The following is a 10,576-nucleotide window of genomic DNA, read 5'->3' as shown; positions in this document are numbered from 1 at the left end:
ACGCAGCAAAGATGAACTTGTTTTCGTGTTAGTTTACAATCAGTTGCACGGTGGCTTTACCCTCCATTAGGAGCACGTTTTGTCTGTGTCACTCTGCAAAGCTACAATGAGAACACAGACACAAGCTCAAGTTAGACATCACCAAAGTGCGTGGCTAGACCACGAAGTCTCCTCCTGAGAGTATTCTTAAAAAGAAAAACCTTCCTCTTATTTGAAGTTATCACAATTCTTCAGCCAAACTTTCACGGGAAAGGCAATGAATTTATCTTGTGAGAGTTTTATTGCAAATCTTTAGTTGTCAAGTATATATGTTGTAATTTCAAGCACATATTAAATATTAGACAGTTTTGCTGGAAACGGTACAAAGGCTTTAGCAGAGATCACACACAGCTTTAACGGAGACAGATGCCATGCAAGTTTAAGACTACAGCCCTTAGGGAACTGGTTCAGAGAGAACTAAGGAGGATTCATTTAGATATTTGTATTTACGAAAAATGTCACTAACCTGTTCTGTAGAGGCTGGAGGAACTGAGTCAGAAATACTAAGCCAAATCTTGGTAAGCCAGGAAAAAATTAGGTAAAACAAGAATTCATGTCAGTTCTCCTCAACTTGTTGCCAATAATTTCTGATTCCTGAAATGATGTCTGAATCCCGTACTCTTAAAACCAAAAATTAAGTTAGTCCTGTACTAGAGACAGGTAAGTGTTGAGTTGCAATCAAGTTTTTTTCTATTGATTAAGGAAAAGTAAATCTAAAGATCAGTTTCAGGATTGCATAGAGAGGTTCTTTTCCTGAAAAACTAGACCTTTTTTTCCCCCTTAAAAAAAAAAAAAAAAAAGGTAGATTCAGATGGAAATGTCAGGTACTTGGAGCTGAAACCTTGGGCCTTTCTGATCAGAATCACTTTGCACTGAAAAACACAAAAGAAAACCCCCCTTCTACCTTTGTACCCAAAAGAAGGCAACTGTATAATGTTACAGAATTAGCATCCACCGGCATGGGATTAAAACTCCGAACAAAGCAGCTGCCTCCAACATTTAAATGAAGTTGGTTTTCCATTAAAGTCTTTTTTTGTTTCTCTGGTTTTGAACAGTTGCCACAGATAGGCTCTACTCTATTTTTTCACAGGTATGTATGAAGTATTTAAAGAAACTTTTCCAAACTTTTTAAGTTTTATGCCCTCTCTTTTCTCTCTGATGCATCGCTCTGCAGGAGATAGGACAGGGCAGTTTTCAGGCAAAATCTAACAAGGGACCTAGTGCTAGACATGATCTTCCACAAGGGAAATCTCAAACTGTGGCCTGGAAACCTCCCCTGACACCCAGGGAGGGTCACTGGAGGCAGAGGGGGGAGATAAACCCCTCCTGATAAAAGTTTGCAGTAAGTAAATAGTTTAAAAGGCATGTGAATAAGGGGAAAACGTGCTCGGTTAGATGCTTCCAAGCATCCAGTAGATGTGGAATAAGCAAAACTGGCTAAGGCATAAGCTGAATCTACTATTCGAAATGTTTAAATGGAATTTATCAAGAAAGAAGTAACTTGACTGTAGCAGGAAAAAAACTCTTCTGTAAATCAATGGGAATTTAAAAATTATTCCAAATTTTCTCTGACCAGACATTTAAATGCCAACTGTACAAAAGAAATATAATTCTAGGTTTAAGCATGTTGTCACAAGAGTGTTTGGTGAACTAAATTTTTTAGTTTAAATTACTCCATGTTTTTCCAAAAACCTGTGAAAATTCAGCAGGTTTCCCACATTGTTTATTCTCTCACTGGTGTTATGAATCCTCCACACATATTTACTTACAGATGTTAAATGACTGCTTCTCTCCAAATGACTCACATTTATTTATTTTTCTTTGGATTCTAGGAGTGCTTAGAATGGCACATATTTATATAACAGAAAAGCTAGTTTCTTGGGTGCCTATTTAAAATAAAATTAAGTTCAAATCAAAGACACATTAGAGAAGGATTCTCTTTGTCCAGCCTTAGGTTGTAGTCCAGTAGTCAACCTACATGTCTTGAAGCAAAATCGTTGGCTCCGTTTTTCGTGTTAGTTTACAATCAGTTGCACGGTGGCTTCACCTTCCATTAGGAGCGCTTTTTGTCTGTGTCACTCTGCAAAGCTGTGATGAGAACACGGATGCAAGCTCAAGTTAGACATCACCAAAGTGCGTGGCTAGACCATGAAGTCTCCTCCTGACAGTATTCTTAAAAAGAAAAACCTTCCTCTTATCATTTGAAGTTATCACAATTCTTCAGCCAAACTTTCACGGGAAAGGCAATGATCTTCCTGGTGGCATATTAATTGCTTTCTTCCTTTTTCATGCTCTCTAGGATATTTATATCTCAGCCCTTTTGACCCACGTTGGATGCTCCATCCTTCTCGAGGCAGGACTGCTGCTGGTATAAATGCCATCGGGGCATAACCAGATACACAAGATGGTGGCATACATGAATTAGAATGCCTTTGAGAATCCGGCTGCAAGGGAACACCAGGTGCGTGGGGAGACGCCAGGCTGGCTTATCACTTTGGGAAGCTGGTCAGTGAGTGTGTGTTCTGGTGTACACCCAGTGGTCACAGATTGACAAATGACAAAAATCTCTTTTCATGCTGTGTCAGCAGGAGGACTTATTTTGTTGAAAGTGTGAGGTGAGCAAAGATTTTGACAAGATTTAGATGTGGGATGGGGGGGGTGCATCGGAGCTAGTCAACCAAGATATTTGTGCTTTATTAAAAAAATGGTGAAGTTGATGCTATTTTATAGGCAAGAGGAAAGACAGCTCAAACAAAATAAAAAAATACAGTCCTCTAAAAGCAAGTAGAATGGGTTTTACGTGTGGGATGCTTTTGTTTTTGTGTTGTTTTCTTAACTTTCATATACCTTTTTCTGTGGAACAGATGGTCAGATGTGAGCTACTTTGAAATGATGCAGTTATTGGCTATGGCAGACATGGAGATGCGCCACTCAGACCCCCCACTAAACTCCGTACAACAGAGATGTGAGGAGCACAGTTGGCCAACAGCCTCTAGCCCTCAGCGCTTTCAGGCTCAGCCCCAGTGCTAAAACCCAGGACACACTCTTCATGGGACAGCCCTCCGCCAATAACTGGGCAAGGTCAGGCTACACAGTCTAGCACTTTCCAACCAAATCAGGACTCCCCAGATGGGCAGTTTTTGCTCTGGAGAGCCCTGTTGAATGACAAAGACTTGGTCAGGTGCTCAAGGGAAGCAGTTCTATTATACCAATGTCAAGGTCTACCTGGGAAAAACATACATATGTGTGTGTGTATATAGGTATATATAATTTATTACACATTATATGCATACATATATATTATACATGTGATTTATCATATACACATGTACACACACATGTACATATAGGTATTTTATATGCTTACTTTATATACCTAGCCTCATTTGGAGGCTATCTGGGTAGATGCCTCCAAAGATTTATTTCTGAAAATTTCTGATCCTTTAGACACACCCTACTGCATACCATCAGGAACTAAAATTTCCCCCAGCACAGGAAGACAGTAGAGAGGACTTCCCCCGACAAGGCAACAGTTGCTCTCTTCAAAAGCTGCTCCCACCTTCTCTCCTGAATGCCAGGCCTGTAATCTGGGCTAAGCTGCTGCATAACCCAGCCAGAGACATGCTGGGCCTGACAGGAGACAAAAGGGACTGTGCCCACGAAGGTGCTGCAGGTGCAAAGTGCCAGCACGCACTGGTAGGGATGAGGGGAGGGCATACCCAGGGGCACTCTCTAGAGCTACAGACTTCAACGTGGTGTCAAGAGCACCAGCGGATGGTGCAAACTCACTCCTAGAGAAGCTTCTAGGAGCCTGGAAAAAGTGATGGCTCACACTGAGCAAGGTTCAAATGCCTGAATTACCATGGCAGATGGCCGAAGAAGGGACCAAAAGGCTCACAGATGTTTGCATGGTGGAATAGATATATTATGTGACTCTGCTAGGCCCACTGGACAATCACGTTCCATGGAAGGCCAGAGGACAGACGCACCAGCCACCAAAGCCAGCAGGAATATACTGGAGAGGGAGGTACCAGTATCACTAAGCAGCTCAGTAGTGGCTCCCTAATGCCGGCCAAGGCTAATGCCAGGAAAGGTGATCATGGAACTTGGCTCTGATAGCAACGGAGATGATGGGTCCCTGCAGAAATACAGGCCAGGTGACATAACGCTACTGCGTGAAGCCAGGGATGCTGGGAGGGCAGTCATAATTTTTGTAATGACCAAGAAGATCAGAGGGGCAGCCAGGGGACCTGATCCTTAAAGAGTCAAGGACATGCTTAATAAAGCACAGTATCCAAGGGGCAAAGCAGATGGGCAGCCAGCAAAAGCATGGCTTCCTCTGTATAATAATATAAAAGAGCAAGAGCCAGGCGCGGTGGCTCACACCTGTAATCCCAGCACTTTGGGAGGTCGAGGCAGGCAGATCACCTGAGGTCAGGAGTTCAAGACCAGCCTGGCCAACATGGTGAAACCCTATCTCTACTAAAAACACAAAAATTAGTGGTGGTGTGCCTGTAATCCCAGCTACTCAGGAGGCTGAGGTAGGAGAATTGCTTGAACCTGGGAGGTGGAGGTTGCAGTGAGCCGAGATCTCACCACTGCACTCTAGCCTGGGCGACAGAGCAAGACTCTATCTCAAAAAAAGAAAGAAAGAAAGAAAGAAAAAAGCAGGAATGGTTGAGAAAGGTGGAGAGCAGTGGTCCCAGTAAAAATACCATGGGCCCTGCTTGGTTTCTGGATCTGAGTCAGTTTTCAAATCTGAAATCTGTAGACTGAAAAGGTAACAGGTACCCAAAGGGCAGGACCCTCCAACACCATGGCAAATATGGTAATTTTCCCAATCTGTCCCCAAAAAGACCTTTGGCCATTTACACAAGTGACCATAGACTGGGAGAAGGAGAATGCTTAGACATTTTGAGGACTGTTATAGAAGGAGTTTGAGTTAATAATGATAAAGACTCCATTAAAGTGGGAACACATAGGGCTCAGAGAATAAAAGGAATCCTAGAAAAGTTTACAGTGGGTTTACAGGGGCTGCAGACCCGCTGGATGTTATTTTCCCAGTCCAAAGATATTACAATAAAATTAAGCTTAAATCAAAGATTCACCTAGAGAAGGATTCTCTTTGCCCAGCCTGTATTAAGGTTTTAGTCCAGTAGTGAACCTAAATGTCTCGAAGCAAAATTGTCAGCTCTATTTTAATAAACTGCTGCAGCATACTAATTGTTTTCTTTTTCCATGCACTCTAGGATACTTATATCTCAGCCCTTTTGGCCCACGTTGGATGCTCCATTCTTCTCGAGGCAGGACTGCTGCTGGTATAAATGCCATCTGGGCATAACCAGATACACAAGATGGTGACATACATGAATTAGAATGCCTTTGAGAATCTGGCTGTGAGGGAACATCAGGTGCGTGGGGAGAGACCAAGCTGACTTATCATTCATTGGATTAGGAAGCTGGTCGGTGAGTGAGTACCATTGGGATTGATGTATTAATACTTGGCACATTGCATCTTTAGCTTATAGAGTAACAACTATCATAGTAAGGCAGGCAAGTGGAAATCTCTGACACTCCCTGTCCCTACTCCGACTAAAGTAGTCACATAAAAGAATATTGCACCCTGGGCTGTGGGGAGAATGGTAACATTAGTATCACTCTTAAAGAAAAGGGGTGGTGAACTCTTACCATATCTTTATCGAACTGGCCAGGATGGATCCTAGAGAATGGCTATGGACTACTCCAACTTCAACCAAGTGGTAGTACCAATCGCAGCTGCTGTGCTTCAGATACGTGATATGTGGCCATTCATTTGACAAATGCATTTTTTTCCCTGTTTGAATCAGGAATGAGGGTCAAAAATAGTTCACATCTTATAGAACAGACAACAATATATATCTATATTTCTAGCTTTGCCCCAGGGCTATAAGTCTCCCACCTTCTTTCATATTGTAATGAAAGAGATCTGAGTCATCTGGGTACTACAGAACATCACCTTGATTCACTGTATTGACAACATCAACAAACCGGGCACCATGGGCAAGAGATGGCCAGCAGGCTAGACACCTTAGTAACACACAGGGGCTCCAGAAGGTGGAAGATAAATCCTACAAAGATTCAGGGATGCTATTTCAGTAAAGTTGTAAGGAATCCAGTGGCCAGGAACATGCTGGGACAACTCCTCCAAAGGAAAAGGCAAATTGCTGCATCTTGTAGCCTGTCTACAAAGAAATTCTTTCTTCTTTGTCAGCTTCTTTGGGTTCTGGAGGCTACATGTTCTAAACCCAGAGAAATTGCTTCAGGTGATATGAAATTAAGCCAGTTTTGTGTTGGTCTGAGAACATAAAAGAATTCCATTGCAGCTCCAGGCTACGATGCAAGCAGCTCTGCTGCTTGGGCCATGTGTTCAGTAGGTCCTTTGATATTGGAGGTGTGTTTGGTGGAAAAAGATGAAATGTGGACTTTATTGCAAACCCCAGGGGAAGAACTACCACATAGGCCCCTGGAGTTCCGGAGCAAGGTCATGCCATCTGCAGCAAAGAATTACACACCTTCTGAAAATCAGCTCTCTCATGAGACTAGGCCATGTGATGGAATATTTGTCTAAGAGACAGTGGTCATGTATCCAGAACTGCCCATGAAGACCTACGCCTTGTTGGACCCACCAAGTCATGAAGTCAAGTGGACCCAGTAGCAATCTAGCATAAGATGGAAATGACATATCTGGGACCAGTCATGAGTCAGATGCCTGAGTAGGTAGTCCAGACTCCATGTCACCTGACATAGATGTGTCAGTACCTGCTCCCCAATCAGATCACACATATGGCTGTATGTGGGAAGGTGAATACGACAAGATGGAGGAGGAGGAAGAAGCCTAAGCCTGGTGCATGGATGGACTCAATTGGTGTGTGTGTGCGCAAGCCTAAAGCAGACATTGGCTGGCTTCATGACAGCCTCATTCGAGTGGCCTTGAAAGACAATGATAAGAGAACATCCTCTCAACGTGTGGTGCTTTGGGTGATATATCTTGTCATGCATTTTGTGTCAAAGGAGAAAGAGTTCTGAGGTTAGAATATGTACAAACTCATAGGCAGTGGTGAATGACATAGCTGGCTGGACAAAGGCCTGGAAAGAAAAAGATGGGAAAATCAGTGACAAAGGGGCCTGGATAGACAGATGAGAGTGGACATGAAGTGTGAAGATCTTTGTGTCATATATTATCACCTACCAGAAAACATCCACTACAAAACAGGAACTAAACAACCAGGTAGACAAAATAACTCGGCCAGTTGATGTAAAGCAGTCTTCGTCAGTGTTGGTCCAATGGGCGCATATATAAAGTGGCTACAGCAGCAGGATTGGAGGTTATGCATGGGTCAAACAGCACGAACTTCCATTTAGCAGGCTGGTCTAGCTACCACGGTATCTGAAATGTTCAATCTGTTCAACCTGCGAATAACAGAGACCAAGGCTGAAATCCCAATATGTTACTATTGGGGTAGACCATTTGGCCATCTGGTGGCAAAATAACCACATTGGACCCCTTTCATCCTAGAAGGGTCAGCACTTCCTTTCCACAGGGATGGAGCCATATTCCGGACATGGGTATGCCTTTCTTGCCCAGGGGCCTCAGCCAGCACCACTAATGGGAGGCTTGCAGAATGCCTGATCCATAAGCATAGAATTCCATGCAAAATAGCACCTGACTAGGGAACCTGCTTTATGGAAAAGGAAGTGTGGGAGTGAGCCCACGGCCATGGGATTCACTGGTTGGAGTAGTGACAGTATGAGCGGAAGATGCCAGGTGAGAATTGAAGTAAATTGCTTAAGGAATAGGTGAAGCACCACCCTGAAGACAATATTATGCAAGGATGAGGTGCTATTCTCCAGGATACTGTGTACACAGCGAGTCAGAGACCTTTGTAGGGTGCGGTGTCCCCAGTAATAAGACTACATGGATCCAGGAACCAAGGTGTGAAGGCAGGAGTGGCCCTACTTGCCATTACTCCCAATGATTACTGGGGGACTTTGTGCTCCCCAACCCCTCATCTCTGGCCTATGCAGTTGGAAGTCCTGGTTCCTCAAGAGGGTACATTCTCACCAGGGGACATGAGTCCTGCTGAATGATAAGCTATGGGCTGTAATGGTGCCTGGACACACTGGGCTCCTTGTATGCAAAGACCAGCAGGCAAGAACATGAACCATCATCTCGTTAGGAGTAGTTGACTCTAATCAGCAGGAGGAGGCAGGGCTATTGTTATACATTGGGTTCAAGGGATAACATATGGCACTCAGGTGACCAATTTTGGTGCCTCTTGGTACTCCCTTACCCAATTAGACTGTGATGGACAAGTGTAGCAACCCTAGTCTGATCAGCATACGATTACGAAGGACTCAGACTATAAGGAACGAAGGTTTGATTAAGGTTTGAGTGAAACCACCAGGTAAGCCACTGAGACCAGAGAGACAAAAGCCAAGGGGTTATAAGGATAGTGGAAGAGGGAGAGAGTGGGTAACAGTTGTCACTCTGAAATCAACTGCAGTGACAGGGGTGTTAAGCCATTTTCCTAGCCTCCCTCTTCTAAGTTTCCTCTCAGATAGAGAGGCCCACCAGAGCCCTAGAGGAGCTGCCATTGATCATGGATGGAAAATTGGATCTACACATTGCATGGAGTGGACCGTGGCAGACACTAAGATGCAAAACTCAGACCCACCCTCAGAAAAGGGATGATTTCCAGCTACAAGGTGTACGGTTAGCTGACAGCTTCCAACTGTTGGCTCCTTTAGCATCTATATCAGTTCAAGCTGAGGTTATGTTCTTGAAGCATTCCCATATCAACGATTGAGAAAAGTATTGGTAAAGGGCCCTGGCCATTTCTGGCCAAGGTAGGACTCATCTAATGGAAAATCTGTGCTCCAGAGCATCCTGTTGGGCTGACTGATTCAGGTCTGTAGCATGGTCTGATGGTCCATCTGGCTCAGCCCTACTTCTTCCCCGTTCTTTCACAGGTGTTACTCCCCAACAAACTTCCTGCACTCCCAACTCCACCTCAGCATCTGCTTCCTGGACAACAGAATCTGTGACATTGATGTCTCTGATAAATTTACAAGCCCTGTACAACTGTTTTGCTTTACTGTATGAACTACCATGGAGTCCAAATAGTTCTGTAATGCAGTTGTTTCTACCACTTATCCACTGAGTGAATAATGTCTAACCTCCTAGATCTAGCTCATTAAGGTGATTACATCTAAGGCTATATTTACATTCTCCCTGAAAATGGTAATGTTGTCCATAACAGGATCCTCAAAATACATGAAGTAATGGAAAAATGAAATTCAAATTTAAAGCAAACAAAATTTTAACACAACCAAGACAGTTCCTATTGTCCTAGTTGTATTCCCTAACAATGGAATAAAGCTTACATCTGCCCTCAAATGTATCAAATATTTTGGAAAACATTTTTCTCTTTAGTCTGTATTATTTGACGTCTGCTTCCCAGAGTCTTGTTTTTATTTATTTAACACCTTAATTGTATTACTTAAGTGACTAAGAAGCATTCAGGGATGCAAAGTCAGAATGATCTGATGAACTGAAATTGCATTGTCTTTTTTTTTTTAAAACAGATCTAGATCCTGCAGACCATAATAGAAAAGCTGTCTCCTCTATTTTAAAAGTAATATTTATATTCTTTACAAGGCTCTCTCTTGAATTTTAAGGAGGAACAGTAGCGTGACTGCCTCATCCTTTCCAATAACAAAACCTTTGATAAAGGCTCCTGGAACATTAAATTATTGTTTTTCCTCAATAAATGCCTATTTTAAGTTCACTTGGAACATCATGCCTCCTTGATAAAAGTCTGAGTTGGAACTGAGTGATCTCTCTCACCTTTGGCTATCTGCTGAAACCAGTTTTAGGGCTCTAGAATGTCCCGAGGTTAAAAAACAAATCATCAGTCTTCTTGGGTCACATTACTTGTTCATTTATTATTGTGAGTAACACCCATCCTGTGTCCAATATGGCATTTCAGAGGAGAAGGGGGGACAACAGATACGTCCCAACCACAATTTCTCAATTCTGGAAATGGTTTGAGGGCAAATTCCAGTCTGGATCTAGAGCTATCAGCCACATCAGTGATTCTGTTACAGAGCCAATCAATTTAGTAAATGGATATTGAGGACATCTCATTTTAATTTTTCAGTGAAAAGGAAGACTAACAATAAAGGTGTGTGCTGGGGAACTTTAGCAGTAAGCACTACAGTACAGCTGTCAGTGCATGGGTTCTGCAACCAAACTGCTTGCGTTTGCATCCTGGTCTTGCCACTTACCAGCCATGTAACTTTTGGTATTACTTAACCTATCTGTGCATCAATTTCCTCACTAGTAAGAAAATGGAGATAAGAGTGTCAACCTCGTAGGGTTGTTGTAAAGACCAAATAGGAACTTCTTTTCCAGAGAAGAACTGAAAGAGAAATGTGACTTCAAAAGCCAACCTTCTTGTTTTAAATGCATTCTAATAACTAGAGAAAGTCACAGTAT

This window comes from Theropithecus gelada, chromosome 14 (genome assembly GCF_003255815.1).
Source record: "Theropithecus gelada isolate Dixy chromosome 14, Tgel_1.0, whole genome shotgun sequence".
Lineage (NCBI taxonomy): Eukaryota > Metazoa > Chordata > Mammalia > Primates > Cercopithecidae > Theropithecus > Theropithecus gelada.
The sequence above is the reverse complement of the archived record's forward strand: the minus strand, read 5'-3'. Positions refer to the sequence as shown.